The sequence below is a fragment of the Macaca mulatta genome, chromosome 1, assembly GCF_049350105.2.
Source record: "Macaca mulatta isolate MMU2019108-1 chromosome 1, T2T-MMU8v2.0, whole genome shotgun sequence".
Lineage (NCBI taxonomy): Eukaryota > Metazoa > Chordata > Mammalia > Primates > Cercopithecidae > Macaca > Macaca mulatta.
Window position 1 is genome coordinate 215438973 of NC_133406.1, and position 24620 is coordinate 215463592.

At 51.9% G+C, this 24620-nt stretch overlaps 1 long non-coding RNA gene across 1 annotated transcript; it reads right to left on the reverse strand.

Annotated features, from left to right (window-relative positions):
* Positions 1-3702: 3702 nt before the first annotated feature.
* On the reverse strand, positions 3703-15450 carry LOC144335183 (uncharacterized). The gene is made up of 2 exons (XR_013405770.1): positions 15072-15450; positions 3703-5212 (listed from the first exon to the last, which is right to left on the reverse strand). It is a non-coding gene; the product is annotated as an uncharacterized LOC144335183 (long non-coding RNA).
* Between the last annotated feature and the right edge of the window lie 9170 nt (positions 15451-24620).

Here is a 24620-nt window from a genome sequence, read left to right on the forward strand (position 1 = left end):
CAATGAATGGATGGACAGGTAGGTAGCTGGAGGAAAGGATGGAGAATGTTTAGGAAAGTGGTTTGGTGGAGAGAGAGGGTACATATATTTGGCAGGTGGGAAGATGCTCAGATAGATGGGCAGGCAGATGGGTAAGTAGATGGGTTTGTGGATGGGCAGGCAGATAAACAGAAAGGTTCGTGGGTGTATGGGCAGGCAGGAGTATGCCCAGGTAGTTGGATGGATGGTGAGTGGATGAGTAGGTTTTACAATGTAAGGGGAGTGAGAGGACAAAACTTGATTGATTGATTGATTGACTTATTTGGTTTTCTTAGCCATCTACCTCATTTCCTCTTCCCTATCCTGCTCCCATTCAGCCAGATACCTGAAAAGTTTACAGCAAGTTTCTCTATGTATGGAAATTGTACCACTTACAAGTTTATTTGGCCTAGCCCAGTGGCTCACACCTGTAATCTCAGCACTTTGGGAGGCCGAGGAGGGCGGCTCACTTGAGGTCAGGAGTTTGAGACCAGCCTGGCCCACATGGTGAAACCCCATCTCTACTAAAAATTAAAAAATTATCTGGGCATGGTGGCTGTAATCTCAGCTACTCAGGAGGCTGAGACAGGAGAATTGCTTGAACCCGGGAGGCAGAGGTTACAGTGAGCTGAGATTGTGCCACTGCCCTCCAGCCTGGGTGACAGAGCAAGACTCCGTCTCAAAAAAAAAAAAAAAAAATTATATATTTTTTATATATATACACAATTTTATGTAGTTACTGAAATACAGTAATCTTAGAAAGAACCCAGACAGAAAGTTCCATCTGGTGCTACCATGTCTTTAACACTTTGTTGACACTTGTGATTCTCCCTTTTTAAGAAGAGAAAGTTGAAATCAGTCTTAGGCAATGAAATATAACATTGCAAACAGTCCCTGACTTAAATAGATGGTTCAACTTACAATTTTTTGACTTTATGATGATCCAAAAGCAATGGGCATTGAGTAGAAACTGTACTTGGAATTTTGAGTTTTGATCTTTTTCTGGGCTAGCAATATGTGCTTTGACTTGGAGCCACAGCTTGTAGTCAGCCACAGGACTGTGAGGGTAGACAGCAGATACTCCACCGTGGACTGGGTTGCCAGATGACTTTGCCCAACTGTAGACTATTTTAAGTGTTTTGAGCATGTTTAGGGGAGGTGAGGCTAAGCTATGATGTTCAGTAGGTTAGGAATATTAAATGCGTTTTTGACATAGCATATTTTCAATTTACAATGGGTTTATCAGGATGTAACCTCATGTTAAAGAGCATCTGAATTTTGTTTTCCTTTGGTTTAGTTTTACTGTTACTTTGTGTATATCACACAAATTAGGATAGTGTTACAAAGCATTTCCTTTTTATATGAATTAGTTAAAGTGATTCAGCTATAAGTAAAATATTAAGCAAATAGTATTTATCACCAGGACAAGAGATGCTGGATATGGCAAAGTTCCTGGAGCTATTTCCATATATTTGTTCTGGGCATGTCATGTCCAGACTTAAGAGCCACTCCAGATCCTTCATGAGCCCACCTTGCTCTCCCCATTCTCATACACACCCATGAATCTTTATTTTCTATCCACTTGCCAGACTCGCTCTTGCCTTCAGAACTTTGCACCTGTACGTCTCTCTATCCTGAACTCTCTCCTTCTCTCTCTCTCCTTTTTTTTTCTTTGAGACAGAGTCTCGCTGTGTCACCAAGGCTGGAATGCAATGGTGCGATCTTGGCTCGCAGCAACCTCCACCCTCAAGCAATTCTCCTGCCTCAGCCTCCCAAGTAGCTGGGAGTACAAGTGCCCACCACCACGCCTGGCTATAACTTTTATATTTTTAGTAGAGACGGGGTTTCCCCATGTTGGCCAGGCTGGTCTCAAACTCCTGACCTCAGGTGATCCACCCACCTCGGCCTCCCAAAGTGCTGGGATTACAGGCATGAGCCACCACGCCCAGCCCTCTCTCCTCCTCTTTAAGTGAATTCCTACTCAGCCCTGGGATCTCAGTTTAGATGTGGCATCATTCAAGAAGCCTTGCCTCATCCTCCCAGCAGGGCTGCAAGTCCTTCCTCGGTCTCGCACGGCATCCTGCACTGCCTCCATCACACTGCCCGCTGGCCCGTGCGGGAGACACAGCCGGGCCAGGTGCCTGCACTGCTGAGAGGGGGCTGGTGAAGGACTAGGACTCTGTCCTCATCGCTCATTTGGCACAGTTTTACCAAATGCCTGCTTAGGTGCCGGGCACTGTTCTAGGTGCTGGAGACAGAGCAGTAAACAGGACAAACTTACTTATTTAAAAAAAAACGAAAAATGGGCCAGGTGCGGTGGCTCACACCTGTAATCTCAGCACTTTGGGAGGCCAAGGTGGACAGATCACGAGGTCAGGAGATCAGACTGTCCTGGCTAACACGGTGAAACCTCTCTCTACTAAAAATATAGGGAAAAAAATAGCTGGGTGTTGCGGTGGACGCCTGTAGTCCCAGCTACTCGAGAGGCTGAGGCAGGAGAATCGCTTGACCCCGGGAGGTGCAGGTTGCAGTGAGCTGAGATCATGCCACTGCACTCCAGCCTGGGTGACAGAGCAAGACTCCATCTCAAGAAAAAAAAAGAAAAATGGCCAGGTACGGTGGTTCCCACCTGTGATCCCAGCAGTTCAGGAGGCCGAGGTGGACAGATTACTTAAATTCAGAAGTTCAAGATCAGCCTGGGCAACATGGCAAAACCCCATCTCTACAAAAAATACAAAAATTAGCCAGGCATGGTGGCATGCCTGTAGTCCCAGCTATTCAGGAGGCTGAGGTAGGAGGAAGCTTGAGACCCAGAGGTGGAGGTTACAGGAGCAAGATCATGCCACTGCACTCCAGCCTGGGCAACAGAGCAAGACTCTGTCAAAAAGAAAAGGCCAGGAGCGGTGGCTCATGCCTGTTATCCCAGTACTTTGGGAGGCCAAGGTGGGTGGATTGCCTCAGGTCAGGAGTTTGAGACCAGTCTGTCCAACATGGTGAAACTCCATCTCTACTAAAAATCAAAAAAAAAATAGCCATGTGTGGTGGTGAGCTCCTGTAATCCCAGCTACTCGGGAGGCTAAGGCAAGGGAATTGGTTGAACCAGGGAGGTGGAGGCTGCAGTGAGCCAAGATCACACCACTGCACTCCAGTCTGGGAGACAGAGTGAGACTCCATCTCAAAAAAAAAAAAGAACAAAAAGAAAAAAAATGTGTTTTGTCCAACTTCCCCTCAAGAATGAAAAGGGAATCAGATAAAATTAATAAAAACAAATGTATCTTATAGACAATTTCAACTTCTAATAAACCCTTTCGAGAAATTAAGGCAGGGTGCGGTGGCTCACGCCTGTAATCCCAGCATCTTGGGAGGCCAAGGCGAGCAGATCACCTGAGGTCAGGAGTTCAAGACCAGCCTGGCCAACATGGCGAAAATCTGTCTCTACTAAAAATTGAAAAATTAGCCGGGCATGGTGGTGCATGCCTGTAAATCCCAGCAACTCAGGAAGCTGAGACAGGAGAATTGCTTGAGCCGAGAACCTGGGAGGCTGAGATTTCAGTGAGGTGAGACTACACCACTGCACTCCAGCCTTGGAGACAGAGGGAGACTCCATTTCAAAAAAAAATTAAAAATTAAAACAGGGTTAGGGGATTTTTTTTTTAAGGATAATGATGGCAACAACAGCTGCTATTTTATTTTTATTTTTAAATTTTTCTCAGTATATTATACCTCTTTGTGGCTGCTAATTTTGAGTGGGGTCAGATGAGGCTTCTCTGAGGAGGTGACATTTGTACAGAAACCTGAAGGAAGTGAGGAAAAGAGGAACAATGGAAGAGCACAGGTGAAGCCCCCAGAGGCAAACCAGCATGGCGTGTTTAAGGACCACCTAACTGGGTCGAACCACACACTGCACCCCTGCACACCTGGGTCTGACCGCACACTGCATCCCTGCATACCTGGGTCTGACCGCACACTGCATCCCTGCACACCTGGGTCTGACCGCACACTGCATCCCTGCACACCTGGGTCTGACCGCACGCATCCCTGCACACCTGGGTCTGACCACACACTGCATCCCTGCATACATGGATTTGACCACACACTGCATCCCTGCACACCTGGGTCTGACCACACACTGCATCCCTGCACACCTGGGTCTGACCACACACTGCATCCCTGGGTATCTGGGTCTGACCGCACACTGCATCCCTGCACACCTGGGTCTGACCGCACACTGCATCCCTGGGTATATGGGTCTGACCACACACTGCATCCCTGCACACCTGGGTCTGACCGCACACTGCATCCCTGCATACCTGGATTTGACCGCACACTGCATCCCTGCACACCTAGGTCTGACCGCACACTGCATCCCTGGGTATCTGGGTCTGACCGCACACTGCATCCCTGCACACCTGGGTCTGACCGCACACTGCGTCCCTGCACACCTGGGTCTGACCGCACACTGCGTCCCTGCGCACCTGGGTCTGACCGCACACTGCGTCCCTGCGTACCTGGGTCTCACTGCATACTGAAGTAGAGTGAGCTTCCAGGATGCAGCAAGCCTGGGACTGTGGCACTCATTCTGGAATTCAAGAAGGAGGCTTCCCTAGGCCTGAGAACATGTTCTGAGCAAACAGGAAGGAGGAAGCCTTCTTCGCCAGCATGCCAGTCAGCACGCCAGCCTACTCTGAGCCCAGCCTAAGAGACTGCCAACGTTTGCAGAAATACTTCCTGTTAACATTTACCTTGGCTGATGTTTATTAATCGGGTCTATTAATAGACTTTTTGTTTGGCCTTTCCTAAGGAATAACTTCTAGAAGAAGCATTCCTACCCAATTATGCCCTGCCTTGCACAATGCTTAGGGTTTGTAAATTGCTATTCCATCCTTATCTCTTGATCCATTCATTTATTTATCCATAGCACACAATTATTGAGCAGGGAACAAGACAGACTCAACCCTGCCCTTGTGGAGCATATATCTTTTATGAGAGACAAGTGTGGAGGCCCCTGGTGGCTCATTTTCTTCCTGCCTTTGGTAGTTTAGCAGAGCTGTCTCCGCTGGACCAGGCCAGGCTGCAGGGAATAGCTGACATCAGCTTTGGCGGATAGCAGCGCTCTTGTGTGCAGAGGATTCTTCAAGAGACTTCCTGAGTCCTCGGCATGCAGCCCTGGGCCTTGGTGTATTAGTCAGGATCTCTGGAGAAACAGAACAAATAGGATATAGAGAGATATACATATAACAGGGTATTTATTTAATTAGGAATGGAGTCTCCTTCTTTCATCAGGCTGGAGTGCAGTGGTGCAATCTTGGCTCACTGCAACCTCCGCCTCCTGGGTTCAAGTGATTCTCCTGCCTCAGCCTCCCAAGTAGCTGGGACTACAGGCTCGTGCCACCACGCCCAGCTAATTTTTTTGTGTTTTTAATAGAGACAGGGTTTCACCACGTTGGCCAGGATGGTCTCGATCTCTTGACCTCGTGATCCGCTCGCCTCGGCCTCCCAAAGTGCTGGGATTACAGGTGTGAGCCACCGCTCCCGGCCTGTAAGAGGGTATTTATTATGGGAGTTGGCCCACACAATTATGGAGGCCAAGAAGTTCCATGATCTGCCATTTGCCAACTGGACAGCCAGGAAAGCCTTGGTGTAATTCAGCCCAAATCTGAAGACTCAAACACCAAGAGCTTCAATGCTGGAGAGCAGGAGAAGTTGGATGCCCCAGCTTAAGCAGAGAGAGAGGGAGAATTTACCCTTCCTCCAGCATTTTATTCTATATATTATTCCTCCATTCTTTCATTCTATGAGAGACTGGATGGTGCCCACCCACATTGTTGTGAGTGGATCTTCTTTACTTAGTCTGTGGATTCAAATTTGAATCTCTTCTAGAAACGCCCTCACAGACACACCCATAATGATAGTGGGTTTACCAGCTATCTGGGAAACCCTTACCCCAGTCAAGTTGATACATAAAATCAACCATCACACTTGACAAGCATACTCCTTAGTGTTGCTCACTCCCAGCCCTTGATATATTTATTTCTTTTTGAGATGGAGTCTTGCTGTGTTGCCCAGTCTGGAGTACAGTGGTATGATCTCGGCCCACTGCAATCTCCACCTGCCAGGTTCAAGCAATTCTCCTGCCTCAGCCTCCTGAGTAGCTGAAACTACAGGTATGTGCCACCACGTCTGGCTGATTTTGATATTTTTAGTAGAGAAGGGGTTTTGCCATATTGGTCAGGCTGGTCTCGAACTCCCGACCTCAGGTGATCCCCCTGCCTTGGCCTCCCAAAGTGTTGGGATTACAGGCGTGAGCCACCACACGCAGCCCAGGAAGACTTCTTAGAGGAAGGAACACTTCATCTTGCAGATGCAGAAGTAGGCATGGAAAGAGGAGTGGTCCAGGCAGCGGTGAGAGCACACAGGACCTAAAGGCAAGATGGAAATGACACTCTCAAGGAGCTCCATGACCCAAGAGAAAAGCAGGGCGGACCCACTTTACGATGGAAACACAGAACCTCTGTGAGGCCACTTGACCCATCCAAACTAAGGTTACTGACACACGGCGGAGCCTAGATTTGAACCCCAGCTGTGACTGCATCCAGAGTCCTCCCACCGCACCCGCTCCCACTGTGGATAACAGTTCTTGGTCACTCTTTCTTTTCTCTGCGTTGGCCATTTCCATTCTCCACATTCCCACTCCATGCCTCTGTGCACAGTTTGCACGGCTCTGCTCGGTGAAACACTAACTTTCCTTCTGGTTCGAGCACAAGTCCTGCCATGGGAAGGGATCTTGGGCTCCCATTTGGGCTAGGTTTGAGGTTAACGGTTGGTTGGTTGTTTGGAAATTAGGGGTTAGACTGTGGTCACAGGCACAGATCAGCTAGGGATGGAGGTCAGGACTGAAATTAAAAGTGACTCATGGCCGGATGCAGTGGCTCACACCTGTAATACCAACACTATGGGAGGCTGAGGCAGAAAGACCACTTGAGGCCAGGAGTTCAGGACCAGCCCAGGCAACATGGTAAGACCCTGTCTCTACAAAATAAAAAATAAAAGCAGGGCATGGTGGTGCATGCCTGTGGTCCCAGCTACTTGGAAGGATGAGGCAGGAGGATAGCTTGAACCTCGGAGGCTGGAGCTGCAGCAAGTCAAGATCACACCACTGCACTCCAGCCTGGGCGACAGAGTGAGACTCTGTAAAAAAAGAAAAAAAAAAAAAAAAAAAGGCTGGGCGCGGTGGCTCACGCCTGTAATCTCAGCACTTTGGGAGGCCGAGGCTGGCAGATCACGAGGTCAGGAGATCGAGACCATCCTGGCTAACACAGTGAAACCCCGTCTCTACTAAAAATACAAAAAATTAGCCGGGCATGGTGGCAGGTGCCTGTAGTCCCAGCTACTTGGGAGGCTGAGGCAGGAGAATGGCGGAAACCCGGGAGGCGGAGCTTGCAGTGAGCCAAGACTGGGCCACTGCACTCCAGCCTGGGTGACAGAGCGAGACTCCGTCTCAAAAAAAAAAAAGTAAATAGAAGTGAATCATTACAGAATTTCTGATCAGAGTCAAGGTTTAGTTAGGGGCCAGGATTAGAGTTTAGTGTATAGTAAGGGTCCAGCCTGGAACAGAGTTCAAATAATTGTCTAAAAGATGAGGGCTCAGTTTTAGAGCAAGTTCAGGGCTCAGCCTGGAACCAGATTGAGGATCCACCCTGGAACCAGGATTAGGGCTCCGTCGGAACGGGGGTCAAGCTCACTCTCGGGTCAACTTTGGGTCTCAACTTAGAACTAGAGTCAGGGTTCAGCTCAGGCTGGAGCTCAGATATGTGAATCTGCGTCTGAGAGTGGATTGAGGACTATCAGGGCTCAGGCATCCCTGGTCAGGGCCCCCATCTGCTCAGGCCTGGAGTGTGCCCTGTGCCCAGAGTGGGAGTGAGGCGGGAGAAGCCCAATGAGGGTAAAGACACACGTCAACAGAGCCCCCACCCCTGCTGCAGTGCTGTGCTCCAGACCTCCTAACTCATCCCCTCCCCGACCCAAAACACACACAAACGCACACACAGGCACACACACATGCGCATGCACGCACACACACACGTGGGAAACAGAGATCTAGGTATATGGCCCTGGGAAGTGCTGTGGCCCTGATGGACGCTGGTATCTGCAGGGACCAGTCCGCCCAGATCAGATGCGGCTGCAGCACAATCAGCTGTCAGGCAGGCCCGGAGATGAGTGCAGGGACAGGGAGGGGCTCAGGCTGCAACTCTCCAGCCAGCCCACCATGAGAGCCCCGGGCCACCCAATCTGAATACCAGTCCTTGGTCACTCTTCCTCTCCTTTGGCTTGGCCATTCCCATTCTCCTATCACGAGAGCTCCTCAGCCACCTGTCTTCAGAAGTCTGGGCCTCCACAAAAACCATCCGCCTTGTCTACAAGTTGGCCCCTTGGACTGGCATTGCCCAGACCCCTGGAAAGATGATGGCCAGGTATAGGGGAGACAGCCCTGGGCTTGGTGCTGGGCTCCTGGGTGCCACTGTCTTGCTTCCCTTCTCTGGGCCATCTGTAAAATGGGAATAAATGACACTGAAGGAGGGTGGGTATTTGACAAATGAAGAAACTCACAATCAGAGAAAAAGGAAGAACCTGACCGAGGGTCGCACAGCCCAGTGGGGGGCAGTGTGGGGACTAAAACCCAGGCCTGCTGACAGCAAAGGCCTTACTTCTCTTGTCAATCAGGCCTCCTTTGTCTCAGAGGCTGACCTGTTCATGTCCACCCCAGCCCCTCATGCAGGCTCCTAGGAGTAGGCAGTAGAAAAGAAGAAGGGGTGGGTGGTTAGGGGCGGGACAGACTGCCCCCTCCTCGGGTCTGCTAGGATCTCGGAGCACAGGAGAGTCGAATAGGCCCAGAGGCCAGCTCCAGCTCTGGACCCAGGTTAAAACCCCAGCTTCCCCACACACCTGCTGCATGCTGTCAGGTGAATTGCCTCACTTCTCTGAGCAAGATTCGAACCTCTGTGTACAAAAGAGAGATAATCAGAGCTACTTCCTCTTTTGGATTATTAAATAAGAAATGCATAAACAGAAATGATCTATAAATGTTGCTGTTGCCACTGCGCCACTGCCAGCCTCAACTCTCACCGCTCTGTCCTCGGTCTCACCACCCCACACTCACTGGTCTTCCCATCTCCCCAAGTGCCACACTCCTTCCTGTTTCAGGATCTTGGGACATGCCATTCTTTTGACCTGGTCTGACCTCCAAAAGTCACTTCCTCAGAGTGCCCCCAGATGAGATCAGAACATTCTCTGCCCTGCCCTTTGTCGCAGTTGCCAGGACTGTAACATGAGGCTGGGGTTTTATGTGGAACAGGATAGCAGCAGGAGCTTTTCCATTCGCCCCAAAACTGACAACTGGGGTGCAGAGCCAGGGTGAAGTATTGCAGAACACCCCAAATCCTGAAGACAGGCCCCAACAAATAGGTCCAGATGCTCCCTCTAGGGCTTGCTGAGAAGGCAAGACTGGCCCTCCCATCCCTCTACTTCTAGATTTATGTGGGGGAAGGGATTCTTCAGGGATATGAAGCTTCAGTTTCATATGGAAGCTGTGGATTTTCTCTCCTCTTCCCCACCACCCGAGACCCCTCTCAACCAAGCCCAGTGGGAGAGGCACCAAGAAAATCACACGTTATTATGGAGGTGGGAAGGCCCCTGCTGAGAGGCAAGACTGGTATCTCCCTCCTGGGGACCTTTGCTGGTGTGGCCAACTTGTTCTGTCCCTGGGCCTTCTGAGCAGGGGAAGACAGTAGTGGAGAGAAATGGCAGGGTGGAAGGGGCTGGCAGTAAGACAGTCTGCATGCTTGCCATTTGCTGAGGCCAGCAGAGAACACAGAAAAAAGAGCTGAACTTGTACCATCTTTTGGGACCCAACCAAGAAGACACCCACCACACAAGGGGCCCCAGCAACAGGAACCATGGGGCGGACTGCTGCAGGCAAGGGCAGGGGGTTGGGGGGGCATTGGAATAGGTTATCAAGAAGCCAGATAACCACATCAGGTGACTGTGGAGGCTGAGGCTCCCACAGGACCTCCAAAGAGCACACACAGGCTCCCACAGAGCCAGCGTTCAGACACCTGCCATGCAGAGGACATTGGCTGCTGACAGGCTCGACCCACAGACAGGAGCACGGTCCGGGTGGATGAAGAAGGAGATATTGCCTGTCGAGCCCCTGTTCTCTCAGTCCCTGTGCCGGAGAAGCCAGATGTTAAAAATAGGGAGGAACGAAGCACTGGCATGTGCTACAACATGATGAACCTCGAAAACATCCCACAAAGCAAAAGAAGCCAGACAAAAGATCATACAGGTCATATGAATCCATTTATATGAAATGTCCAGAACAGGCAAATTTGTAGAGACAGAAAGCAGATTAGTGGTTGCCTAAGGCTGGGGGAGTCGGGAGTGTAGAGACATGGTGGAGGGTGGCATACGGGTTTATAATGGATGGGGATGGGAAGCTACAAAAGGTGTAACTTACATATAATGGGCATACCAGAAAGAGAAGACAAAGAGAAAGGAACGGAAGAATATTTGAAACAATGACAACAGAATTTTTCCAAATTTATGTCAAGCATCAAACCACAGATCCAGAAAGCTCAGAGAATACCAAGCAGGATAAATACAACAACAATAACAAATCTACACCTAGCATATTGTTTGCAAACAACAGAATATCAAAGATTTTTTTAAATCCCAAAAAAAGCTGGGCGCGGTGGCTCACGACTGTAATCCCAGCACTTTGGGAGGCTGAGGTGGGCAGATCACTTGAGGTCAGAAGTTTGAGACCAGCCTGGCCAACATGGTGAAAACCTGTCTCTACTAAAAAAGTATAAAAAATTACCCAGGCATGTTGGTGGGTGCCTGTGATCCCAGCTATTTGGAAGGCTGAGGCACGAGAATCACTTGAACCTGGGAGATGCAGGTTGCAGTGAGCTGAGATGACTCCATTGCACTTCAGCCTGGGACACAGAGTGAGATTCTACCAAAAAAAAAAAAAAAAAAAAAAAAATCCCCACAAAAGCCAAAGGAAAAAAACACCTTACCTACAGAGGAGCAAAGAGAATTATATCCAACTTCTCAGAAACCATGCAAACAAAAAGAGAGTGGAATGGACTTTTTCTTTTTTTTTTTTGAGACAGAGTCTCACTCTGTCCCCCAAGCTGGAGTACAGTGGTGTGATCTCGGCTCACTGTAACCTCCGCCTCCCAGGTTCAAGTGATTCTCCTGCCTCAGCCTCCCAAGTAGCTGGGACTACAGGTGTGCATCACCACGCCTGGCTAAGTTTGGTAGTTTTAGTAGACACAGGGTTTCACCATGTTGCCCAGGCTGGTCTCGAACTTCTGACCTCAGGTAATCTGCCCACCTCGGCCTCCCAAAGTGCTGGGATTACAGACGTGAGCCATCGTGCCCAGCTCGTTGTACACTTTAAATGAGTTGTATAATATGTGAATAATATCACAACAAAGCTGTTATTTTTAAAAGGAGGGGGATTCAAGTTTAAGGTGATGAAAAAGTTCTGGAGATAGTGGGGAAGGCTGTACAACAATGTCAGTGTATGTAATGCCATTGAACTGTACACTTAAAAAGGTGAAAATGGTAATTTTTTTTTTTTTTAAGATGGAATCTCGCTCTGTCGCCAGGCTGGAGTGCAGTAGCCCAATGTCGGCTCACTGCAACCTCCACCTCCCGGGTTCAAGCGGTTCTCCTCCCTCAGCCTCCCGAGTAGCTGGGACTACAGACGCCCGCCACCACGCCTGGCTAAGTTTTGTATTTTTAGTAGAGACGGGTTTTCACCATGTTGGCCAGGATGGTCTTGATCTCCTGACCTCGAGATCTGCCCGCCTCGGCCTCCCAAAGTGCTGGGATTGCAGGCATGAGCCACCGCGCCCAGACCATTCTACCATAATTTTTTGAGACAAATTTTAAAATAGAGGGGCAGAAGTATCCTACAACCAGATAATGCACCCCCAAATACTAGAGTCAGTGGGCCAACGATGGACCACCGCAGTCAATGTCTGATGAAAGAATGAAGAGCTTCCCCTATTTGAGAGACAAGAAAACTGAGGCCCAAGGGGAAGCCACAGCACTGCCCAGGGCTGCACAACAGGGCCAAGGCAGAGATCTGGACCAGAATCCAGATAAGTTCCAGCCCCGGGAAGCCCAGGCCTGTGCTGGGCGGGGTTGGATTTCACCAAGCCCCTCCCCCAGCTGTGCACATCTGTCTGTCTTAGTGGGATGAGGCCATTGCCCAGGAAGCTGGCCAAGGACTAAAACATCCAGGACAGAACAACGGAGGCGCTTCCAAGGGGCGGTATTGGCAGCCTCGCACTTGAACCTGGGCCCTGTGGGGCTGCCCACTCCTGCCTGGCTCTGGGGGCTGTATTCCTAAGGCCACACTTACTCTCCTTACCCCAAATCCTCCTCCCTCAGCAGGAGCACCAGGATGCAGTCCAGGTCAGCTACTCCCTAGGGGAGGCACTCAGCAGGTCCCTGCCCCTCCCAGGGTCTCCATTTCCGCTTCAGCATAGTCAGGTTTCATCCAGCTCTGCCTGTCCCACTCCTCAAACCTGAGCAGCCTTTCCTGACATTGTTGTCTTGGAATACTTAGCGCTTCACTGCCCTAGTCGGAGGGAAGAGACGTGCTGCCGTTAGAAGCCTCAGCCCGAAGTTGGAGACAGAGCCCTGCACACAGGAGCTCCCGATGTGTCGGAGGAGCGAGAGTTCTGCCCTTAGGAGCCTCCAGCCCAAACGGACCACTCCGGATTCAGGAACTCCTGGTCTGATGGGGGAGACCTGAGCCATCGCCGTCACAGGGTCTCCTGTGTCAGTGCTTGGGCCCTGGCTGGTATCTCTCTTTTTCAGAAACTCTCTCCTCTCCCCGGCTCAAGAGGCCAGGGGCCCGTATCTACCTCTCTGCTCCTCAGAATTCAGCCGCTCTCCTAGTTTACTCAGCAGGGCCCCCACCCCAGGCTGCTGGCTACAGCGAGCATCACGACAGACTGCCCATGTGCTGAGGCCCGGCAGAGAACACATGTTCCTCACACCATATTTGCTTTTGGTGAGAAGCTCTCCACCCCAGCACGGCACCCTCTTGGTCCAGGACTGGCCCCCAAGCAGGCCAATGGCGCAACATCTAGAATTAGGAAGTACTCAGTCTAGACAGGCTCTTCCTGCCTTTGCTAAGGCCAACAGACTAAGGCTGGCCTAAATTTAGGGAAGCCCCTCCAGAGCCTGGTTCTGAGCCATCCAGGATTCACGGTGTCCTGCCAGGTTCTCACAGTACCCCAAAGCCTGGGGTTACTACTGAAGAAACTCAGAACCTGTTCCCCATCTATAAAATGGGGTTGATAAAAGCAACACCTCTTGAAAGATAATTGTGGGCCAGGTGCAGGGGCTCACACCTATAATCCAGCACTTTGGAAGGCCAAGGCAGGAGGACTGCTTGAGACCAAGAGTTCGAGACCAGCCTGAGCAACGTAGTGAGACTCCATCTCTACAAAAAAATTAAAAAGTTAGCCAGGTATGGCGGCTCACACCTGTGGTCCCAGCTACTTGGGAGGCTGAGGAGGGAGGATGACCTGATCCCAGAAAGGTCAAGACAGCAATGAGCTGTGATTGTGCCACTGCACTCCAGCCTGGGCAACAGAGTGAGAGCCTGTCTCAAAAATAGTAATAATTGTGAAGATTAAATTGAGATAATGAAGCCAAAATGTTAGCACAGCGCCTAGCCAAGGTGAATATTTTCTTTTTTTTTTTTTGAGATAGAGTCTCGCTCTGTCGCCCAGGCTGGAGTGCAGTGGCGCGATCTCGGCTCACTGCAAGCTCCACCTCCCGGGTTCACGCCATTCTCCTGCCTCAGCCTCCCGAGTAGCTGGGACCACAGGCGCCCGCCACCACAACCAGCTAATTTTTTGTGTTTTCGGTAGAGATGGGGTTTCACCGTGTTAGCCAGGATGGTCTTGATCTCCTGACCTCGTGATCCGCCCACCTTGGCCTCCCAAAGTGCTGGGATTACAGGTGTGAGCCACCGCGCCCGGCCTTAGGTAAATATTTTCTGGCTTTTGGTTTTGTTTTGTTTTTCTCACTCAGCATTCAAACCCCTTTTAAAAAATGTTTTGTTTGTTTGTTTTAGAGACACTCTGTCACCCAGGCTGGAGTGCAGTGGTGCTCCTTAGCCTCCCAGAGTGCTGGGATTACAGGCAGGAGCCACCGTGCCCGGCCTCAAGCCCAGTGAACCTTACAGGAGACAGCTCTGTCTTCCCGTGCAGAAGCTGACGTTCACCCTAGTCAGCTAGAAGCAGGCATTACGACGACTCCATCCACCAGGAGCCTACCCTGAATCTGTGGAAAACAGACAGAACAGACAGAAGCAGACATCTGTAGGGGCACCCTGCCTGTGTCCTGACTGCCAGCCTCCCTCAACAGCTGTTCTCTCTCTGAGCCCACTTCTCCAGCCGATTGCCTGAGCTCCTTGGTGTCTTTCCAATAAGTTCCTTTCTGCTTAAATTAGCAAGGGTCAGTTTCCATTGTTTTCAACTCGGAAACCTGGCGGGTTTGGAAATTGGTTGGAGGGGGTGGTTTCACACTCCATACCCTCGGGGAAATGATGATCTGGTCTAGTCGGAGCTGAAGGAAGGGAAAATCCAGTTAGTGTTCAGGGATGAGAATCTAGCAGCTGTGGTATGTAGTGGTGAAACAGCTAATTAAGTTATATTAATTAATTAAATTATGGCCTGTGGCCATCTGGGAAAAAAGCGCCATTGAAGGCAGAGCTTTGAGGGTCTGAGTCGACACTGCTATTGAACACATGAATGGCATGAAGATTTCAGAGATGGGGTAGCTGCTTCTGTGGCACTGGGCAATTCAAGGAAAAAGAATAACAAGCTTAAATCCCTAAATTCTTGGCTCAAGACATAGACTGGAGCCTAGGAACTTTCTATAACTGTGCTGAAAAAAAATTCTCTTATCTTTTATGGCAGCAGGATTAAGTCTGTGAAAAAACAAATGTAAAATCTGACCCTTGGCATCACCACATTACTGTGGCAGCTGAGCTCACGGCCTCCTCTTCCTCTGCCTGCTGCACAAATCCTGTCCGTTCCTCTGGGCTGCTCCTGGGTTTTCTTCTCTTCTTGCCCTGCAGTCCTCCAGGGTGTGGGATGCATTTGGCCCCGAGTAACAGAAAGCTGCCCACGGAAGCAGATCCGTGGTGCAGATCTGTGTGCAGGTGCTTTTCGCTCCCAGCTCTGCTGTTCTCAGGGCTGGCCTCACCGAGTGGGGTGCTGGAGCTGACTCTTCCTGGCTTGCAAGAACAGACTGTGTGCATCTTAACTCCAGGTTAAGCGATGTCATGTTGGTAGCTTGACATTGGCCATATTTATACTAGGAAATAGACAAACACTACAAATCAAGGTTTTAAACAACACATGGAGAGGTGGCATACTGCATACTGCTAGCTTCTTCCCAGATCTGGTCCTCTGAAGGGGTAGCATGGGTCATGTAAGACAAAGTAACGAATTTAAGAAGCCATGTTTCTCATTTCTGCATGCCAGCATCATTTCACAAGCCCCTGATTCTGTGACAACGGGCAGCAATCCAGAAAGATGCTTTAAACACAAACCCCCTACGTCTCTTGCCTGAGTCACTATATTCTTTAAAAGATAAACGAGACCGGGGCGGTGGCTCACGCCTGTAATCCCAACACTTTGGGAGGCCGAAGCAGGTAGATCACCTGAGGTCAGGAGATCGAGACCATCCTGGCTAACACGGTGAAACCCCGTCTCTACTAAAAATACAAAAAAATTAGCCAGGCGTGGTGGCGGGCGCCTGTGGTCCCAGCTACTCGGGAGGCTGAGGCAGGAGAATGGCGTGAATCTGAGAGGCGGAGCTTGCAGACAGCCAAAAGATGGCGCCACTGCAGTCCAGCCTGGGCGACAGAGCAAGACTCCGTCTCAAAAAAAAAAAAAGATAAATGGCCACACACCAGGCACAGTGGCTCACATCTGTCATCCCAGCACTCTGAGAGGCCAAGGTGGGTGGATTGATTGAACCCAGGAGTCTGAGACCAGCCTGGGCAACATGGTGAAACCCTGTCTCTACAAAAAATATATAAATTAGCCAGGTGCAATGGCATGTGTGCCTGTAGTCCCAGCTACTTAACGGGCTGAGGTGGAAGGATCGCTGGAGCCAGGGAGGTTGAGGCAGCAGTGAGCCATGATCACAACACCGCACTGCACGCCAGCCTGGGCGACAGGGTGAGACCTTGTCTTAAGAAAAAGAAAAAAAAAGAAAGATAAACAACCCTAGTCCTTGCCTTTTCCTGCACATAAGGTAATGATGTCTAATCTAATGGGGTTAGCGATGATGCCTCTGAAATCTGTCACCAGATGGGTTCCTGCACCCAAACTTCGATGTGATTTTGCACTACTGAACCTCCACCAGCTGCATATCAGCAGTGGGCTCAAATGCTGTGCCGTAGTCGTCTGACAAACCCTCTCTGGAGGGTTGCTTGTGGGCCATAAGCCTCTGTCTATAGTCATCAGCAAGACTTCTGTATAAAACTAATTTTAATTATTTAAAAGCTTGATTTTTTGTCTTTAGTTGATGGTCACGCGCTTTTTTGTGTGCTCAAGAGAGAGGGACAGAGAGAGAGGAAATGACTCTCCCAGTGTTCCCTGAAGTGCAAGAGCCCTGTTGGGGTCAGATCTCTGAACAAAACTGTTTTTTTTTTAGGGAATGAGGAAAGAGGAAATGGAGGTGGGGGGGCTCACCCACACCTGCTGCTTCACCGATGACACAGCTACGTCCCCAGCCCAGAGCCCCCTGAGCTCCTGATTTATGTAACTGATGACCTGCTGGAGACCTCCACTGTGACAATCCTAACAACAGTCCCAACAGCTCGTGCACACACACTGACGCATGCCAGGCGCTGCTCCAAGTGCTCTCTGCAGCTCCTCTCATCCACGCAAGAGCCTCACCATCACCCCCATTTACAGATGAGGAAGACGAGGCTCCGAGGGGGGCATAACCTGCCCAGGTCACTTGCCAGAGCCAACTCATGGTGATACCGGGACGTGAGCCAGCCACCCGGCGCCAGGCCTCTGCCCTGCACTCTGTCTTGTCCCCGCCAGGTGCCTCAAACGTTCCGCCTTCCCTCACACCTGCTTGGAGCCCTTCCCCTCCTCGTCGAACTTCAACACAGTGAGGTCTCACCGCAGGCCTCCCTGCTCTAGAAAGCTTTTCTAACCGCACGCCAGGCTCGACGCCCATCTCTGGCTGGCACGTGACTCTGCCTCCTGCACTGGGCATGGTAACTGTCTGCATGAACCCTGAGTTCCTTGAGGACAGGAAACCAGCCCAGGACCTGCCCACAGGGCCACCTGGTAAGGAACAGGTCAAGGAAAGCCCAGCCCAGGCCCTGGTGGTCTTGGCACGTCGCTTCTGCCTAGCCATCCAGGCCTTCATCCTGGCAGCCCTCCCCCACTCCACCTCCCAGCTGGGTCTGCTCCTCATGCTCAGCAAAGCTCCCCTCACCTCCGTTCATCAGCCTCCTTCCTGCTCTACTCTTTTATTAAGATTCTAATTAAATAATTCTAATTAAATGTAATGAGCTGAATCCACAAACTTATTGCAATAAAGCAGCGTTCAGAACATGCTTCCTCCCAATCTTTCTCAGGCAGTGGATGCAGGGATGGCACAGGGTCTCTGCTGCCTGGGGTGACCAAGTGGGACTAGGACTGACTGCCACGCTCACAGGAACATCGCCACAGGAGGAAACCACTGGCTGGATATCCATGGCCCAGCAGGACCTTCCCACGTGGAGTCGCCCCAGACTCCCTGAGCCGGGCAGAAGTTTCTCTGCTCTTAGAGACAGCAGGTGCGGGCCTGGACCACCCTGCTGGCTCCTCCTTGGGTCTGTGTCTCAGGCCACTCCTAGTGCCTCTGCCTGATGGCACCATCCTGCCTCCTCCACATCAGGAGGGGCAGGCACCACTCCAGGCCTACAATGGGGGCTTCCTAAGCATATGGGTGTCTGTCTGCCCCTCAACCCTGCTCTCTGAAGAAGCAGCAGCCCTGGGCCTGCAGGACTGCTTCTGTGTGACCTTAGCCAAGTCCCACCCCAAATCTGGGCCCGATCTCAGTTTCCACTGAAGGGCAGGCCAGATGGGGTGGGAGAGAGCCTCTGTGAAAGAGAAAGTGGATGGTGTGTTGGGTTAGGTCCAGCCTCAAATCTTGGCCCCGTTCCTTCCTGGCTGTGTGGCCTGGGGCAAGTTGCTTCACCTCTCTGAGCCTCAGTAGTAATAGCTACCACTAGCCAGGTACCCAAAGCCAGGTGCTCTGCTTTCCTTTCACTATCTCGTGCTGCTACTTTTGTTTTTGTGTGTGTGTGGTTTTTTTTTTTTTTTTTTTTTTTGAGACGGAGTTTCACTCTTGTTGCCCAGGCTGTAGTGCAATGGCACAATCTCGGCTGACTGCAACCTCTGCCTCCTGGGTTCAAGCGATTCTCCTGCCTTAGCCTCCCAAGTAGCTGGGATTACAGGCATGCGCCTCCACGCCCAGCTAATTTTGCATTTTTTAGTAGAGACGGGGTTTCTCCATGTTGGTCAGGCTGGTCTTGAACTCCTGACCTCAGATGATCCACCTGCCTTGGCCTCCCAAAGTGCTGGGATTACAGGCGTGAGCCACCGCGCCCGGCCTACTTTTGCTTTTTTTGAGGTGGAGTCTCTGTCACCCAGGCTGGAGTGCAGTGGCACAATCTCAGCTCACTGCAACCTCTGCCTCCTGGATTCAAGCGATCTTCCTGCCTCAGCCTCCTGAGTAGCTGGGATTATAGGCATGTGCCACCACACCCAGCTAATTTTTTTTTTTTTTTTTTGTATTTTTAGTAGAGACAAGGTTGCACCATGTTGGCCAGGCTGGTCTCGAACTCCTGACCTCAAGTTATCCGCCCACCTCCATCTCCTAAAGTGCTGGGATTACAGGCATGAGCCACCGCACCCAGCCTCATACTGCTACTTTTGAAGTCAGGCTGCCTGGTTCAAATCCAGGCTCTGCTCATTCCCAGCTGAATGACCATGGGCAACTCACACCGCCTCTCTGGTCTGCTCTTCTGCAAAATGGGGCCAGTACCCATTCCATGGTTATCATGAGGAGGCAATGGGGTGGTTTGTGCAAAGCTCTCAGCCCAGGGCTGGGTATGTAGTCCGTGCTCATTTAATCTCCACACTAGGTCCAAGAGGCCAGTCCTGCCTCTGCAGATAAGGAAACTGAGCAGCCATTTCACTAAAGTTTTGGAACTAGGAAATGACAGAGCAAGTGTTTGTTTGTTTGTTTGTTTGTTTGTTTTAGACAGGGTCTCATTCTGTGGCCCAGACTGGAGTGCAGTGGTGCAATCACAGCTCATGCAGCCTCAACTTCACAGGCACAAGCGATCTTCCCACCTCAACTTCCTGAGTAGCTGGGACTACCAGTGCATGCCACTACACTCGGCTTGTTGTTTTTTTGGGGGGTTTTTTGTTTTGCTTTGTTTTGTTTTGTATTTTTTGTAGAGACAGGGTTTCTCCATGTTGCTCACGCTGGTCTCAAATTCCTGGACTGTAGCGATCCACCTGCCTTAGCCTCCCAAAGTGCTTGGATTACAAGCGTGAGCCCCTGTGCCTGGCCAGAAATGGGATTGTAACTCAGGTACTTCTGACTTCTAACTCTGTGCTCTTTCCACAGTGCCGGAGTCCTGGCCTTCCCAGGAGGCCCCCAGGTTTAGGGGTCTGACTCTTCCTTGGGGCTGGCAAGGCTCAAACATCATAGAGTCTTCCCAGCTGGGTGGTGAGAGCCCTGGTCCAGCCTTGTGACCCAGAAAGGAGGGTCTCTGGGTTTAAAGCGTTGCATCTGGGGACCGGGACAGTAAGTCTTCCTTACCTCCCCAAGATGCCCGGGGAGCAGACCCTGAACCCAAGTCCCCAAGAGGCACAGGCCAGTCCTACTGGGTCCTGGGGCTGTCTGTTTTGATTCATCACAAGAACTAGAGCTGAGTTGTGGAATGTCAAGCCAGCATGACCCAGACAGTGACAGGCCAAAGTCAAAAACACCCCTCACTGCTGCCCACTATGGACAAGCAGGAACCCACGGACATGCACAAGGAAACACACAGACCTCTCACCCTCAACTCATGTACAGACCTGCAGGTCTACACGCCCCTGGCACATACACAGTCCCACTCACACACACCCAGAGAAATGATATAGCATGCCCAGAACACTCGGCACATCAGCCTTTCACATGGTTGGCAGGAACAAAGAGACACCAGCCCTCCACATCACACGGGGATACATCAATCTCTGACTCAGGCCACTGCCAGAGGCCTACAGACACCCACAGGACTCCCGACACACAGACTTGGGACCACCACCAAACCCAGGCCACTGGCCACGCACACATCCTTTTCTTCGACAAACCTGGAAACTCCTAATTGGACAACAGAGCGGGAAGACACGGGGTTGCCTTTCCAACCTTCCACCTGCCCCCTTGCAAGCCCGGAGGTTGCTCTCTCTTGGGTCCGACCCTGGATGACAGCCTCACTCTCCGAGAGCCTCCGTCTCTGCATTGCCCCTGGCTGTGCAGCCTTCGTGTCCTCGAGACCCCACACTGAGCCCTGCACAGCAGGTCTGAGCCTTGCCACTGCCCCCTGGTCCAGGCGCTGTGCCTGCTCTGAGCCCATTTCCCAGCTCACCTCCTTCCTCCTTCCTCTCCAGCCGCAGACCTCCTCCTGCCCTTGGCACATTCCAAACTGCAATCCTGGGGCTTTGTGCTTGCTTTTTGCCCTCTCAGGTGCCTTTCTCTCGGGCCTCCCTACCTCCTCCAGGGCTCTGTCCAACGCCGTCGACCACCCCAGGTGGAGCAGCACGTCTGGCCAGGCCACTCCCGTCCCCTCCCCTGCCCTTTTTCCTTCGAAGTGCTTACACCACACTTATTTTCACATATTTATACATATTTATACATATTTGGAGGAGTATCAGCTCCATGAGGATGGGGATTTCTGCTGTTTTGTTTGCTGCCATGTTCCAGGCGCCTGGCATGCATCCTGGCATGTAGTGGGCACTCAATTGCTGGGCATTGGATGAATGACCCTTGACCCAAGCCTGGCTCAGGGAGAGGCAGGAGCAGGCCCCACCCATATGAAACAGCCCTGGGGTGCTATCCTAGCTTTTCACATCTCAATCAGATCAGTTCACGGCCTCACGTTGCTATCCTAAGGCTTACATGATAATGTGTGCAAAGCCTCGGCATAGCTCCTGACACAGTGTGGCAGCCAGGTTTTCTTGGGGCTAACCTCTCCCAGCTTCTTTTACCCTCCCTGCCCCCCAACAGTGTCGGGGTGGTGGGGTGCCAGAGGGTCTGCTGCATCTCAGCACCATTTCCCTTCCCTTCCCTGTGCCCTCCTGAGCCACAGGGGCTGGATGTCTGCAAACCACCTCTTCCCAACTTCTGTTGTCAGCAGCTTCAGGCCAGCTCTGCCCTGGGATGCAGCCACCGGGACCTACAGGGGCAGCAGCCGCCAGATCCCTGAGCCCCTGCAGGGACCACCTGCACCCTCACCCTGCCAGGGCTTTTGTGATCTGGCGCTCTTCACTAAATACCTTCCTACTGGAACAGCTAGACTGGAATGCTTTCCTGGCTAGGCCGTGGAGTTTGTTGAGTTTTTCCTGAGGGCACAATGTGGTGGTCTCAACGTGGCGGGCCTGAGTGTGCACCTGGGTGCATCAGGGGAGCCGGTAGGACACAACCTGTCTCCTCCCCACCTCGGCTACCCTGGGTGGGCCTTACCCCTCAGGAGAGACTGGTCATCCCCACCCCCATCTGACCTCCCCCGGCTGCGCAAAGCAGCCCTTCTGTTTGGACTGCACCTTTATCCTATTTAACAGGTGAGAAGACTGAGACACAGGCTACTAAGTTGTTTCTGTGGCTAAAAAGCGGTCGTCTGGGATTGAAACCCAGTCCTGACTGCTGTGGCCCCAGAGGCTGCACTCAGAACCGCAGCTCCATGCCCCCTCTTCTAGGCGTCTGGCCAGCAGCCTGAGCGGCAGATGAGACTTCGGGGCCCTTGAGGGGGACAGTGGAGAGACGGATGATGAGCTGGTGCTCATTACATGCTCGAGAATCCACCAAGGTCCTTTCTCCAGCCTCTTTGTTATCATCACATCCAGTTCCCCGCAAGCGCGTGGCCCCCTTCTAGCGAGACTTCTCTCTCCTCTCCCCCAGTGGATGGAGGACTGGGCATGGAGTCAGTGGAAAATACAGCTCAGATCCCAGCTCTCTTAACTGCTGTGAGTCCCGGGCAAGTCCTGTGCCCTTTGCAGGCCTCAGCTCCCCATTATAAGCACAGTGGGTGGGCTGGGACCCATCAGGGGCTCTCCCAGTACTAACATTCTAGAATCTTACTTTGAAGACAGCATGAAATCCAAGATCTTTAGTCGGCGCAGAGGGTGGACCACACAATACATTTTACCAAACCGGGATGGGTGTGCCACGCCACGGGCTGTGTGTGATGGAGACCCAGAGTGCCTAAGCCCAGTGCACACCGGGGAGCTGTCACAGGATGCATGCGACAGCTGGCAAAATGGACCCCCAGGCTCCAGGGCTCCAGCGCCGCCTGCTGAGCCAGGGCTGCCCCTTCTCGCAGCTCTCATGGGAGCCAGGCTGGTTCTCCCCTCCTGATGAACTCACTGATGGCCACTCTGTGCCAGGTGGTAGGCTGGGCACTGAGGCCATGGGGCGAATCAGACAGGCATGTCTCAAGGAGCTCCCAGGCTAGCACATGCAGTCGCCAACCATTCTACCCTTCCTTCGAGGCCCACCAGGGATAAGTCCCTCTTCTAGGAGCCTGCCCCGGCTTCCCCAGCTGCCATACCTCAGCTCTGACTTCCAATGTCCCGCTGGCCTGGTGCAAGCCCGGCCCATACCCGGGAGCTTTCCAGGGTGCCATGAACTACAACCCCTGGACTGCGAGGGGGTCAAGGGCAGCTGTACCTCAGTCACCCTGAGACAGGCTGTGCCAGGGCTCAGCAGGTGCAATCAGAATTGCTGTCTGGCAACAAGGATTCATGACACAGCCCACATCTGTCCTGGCCACAAACGCACCATCTGATCCAGTACCTCTGTGCTGGACACTTGGCTAAGGTTACTCTGCGCTGGGTTCAGAAGTTCCTAAGCAAGCAAGGTCATCCTGATTTGCCGATGTTCCAACTGGCCTGCAGAGGTAGCCACCCAGCACAGTGGAGAACACACAGGCTCTGGGTCTCAGGCCTGCCGCCGAATAGCTGCGTGAGGCTGGCCGATCATGTAACCTCCACAGGCCTCGGTATCATCATCTCTAAAATGAGCTAACAATACCTACAGGCACAGGTGCTGTGCAGCAGCTTAAACTAGCTGGTATGTGTGGTTGCTGCTAGTGTTCAAGATGTGCACCCTCCTTTCCTGCCCTTCCGAGGCTGGCATTCACCTCCCAGAGGAAGCCTTTCTTCTCTGAGGGGCACCAACACTCACTGTGGGCCCCACTGGCAGGCTGAGCAATGCCACTGGGGACAAAGCAGGGTCTCAATGCAATGAGACACACCCCTGTGGAGTTCTAAACTAGACATGTCCAGAGAAGTGGCCCCAAAGGGCAGCCACTGGGGAAGAGATGGGATCTGCTCTGGTGTCTAGCTAGGAAGTCAGCTCTTGCCTGTGGAGACACCCACTGGCCAGCAGCTTCCAGTGTCTTCCGTGGTAGCTGGGGCTGCTGGCGAGGCAGAGCAGGGCACGGCAGCTCGGTTGGGGTTTACCTTGATCTACACGGAGAGGCACTGTGCAGTGGAAATCTGGAGCGCTGGAGTCAGAGAGCAGGGTTCAAATCCCAGATCCCCGAGTGGATGTGAGACTTTGGTCAACTTGTTGATCCTCCTTCACCCTCAGCTGCCTCATCAGGAAAATGGGACTAGGACCACCTACCTGGTAGCATGTGAGGCTGCGAGGACTGGTATCACTGGTGTTAGGTGCAAAAGACCTAACAAGCCCAAGGATTACTTCTTTTATTTTTATTTTTTGAGACAGAGTCTCGCTGTCACCCAGGCTGGAGTTCAGTGGCGTCATCTCGGCTCACTGCAAGCTCCGCCTCCTGGGTTCACACCATTCTCCTGCCTCAGCCTCCCAAGTAGCTGGGACTACAGGCGCCCGCTGCCACACCCAGCTAATTTTTTTGTATTTTTAGTAGACGGGGTTTCACCGTGTTAGCCAGGATGGTCTCGATCTCCTGATCTTGTGATCTGCCCACCTCGGCCTCCCAAAGTGCTGGGATTACAGACGTGAGCCACCGCACCTGGCTGGGTTACTTCTTAATATACAAACCGGCACCTGTTCTGATCAGTACCTGGGAATGGTCAGGGGAAGGAGGCCGGAGGAAGACCAGGCCCCAAGCCGGCACCCCAGATGCAAATCTGCCCCGATTCCCTAGCCAGGCTTGTTGAAAAGTCCCCAGAGAGATTTACATGGGACAGGATCTCTTCCTGGGAGAGAAGATCCCAACATGCACCCAGTGA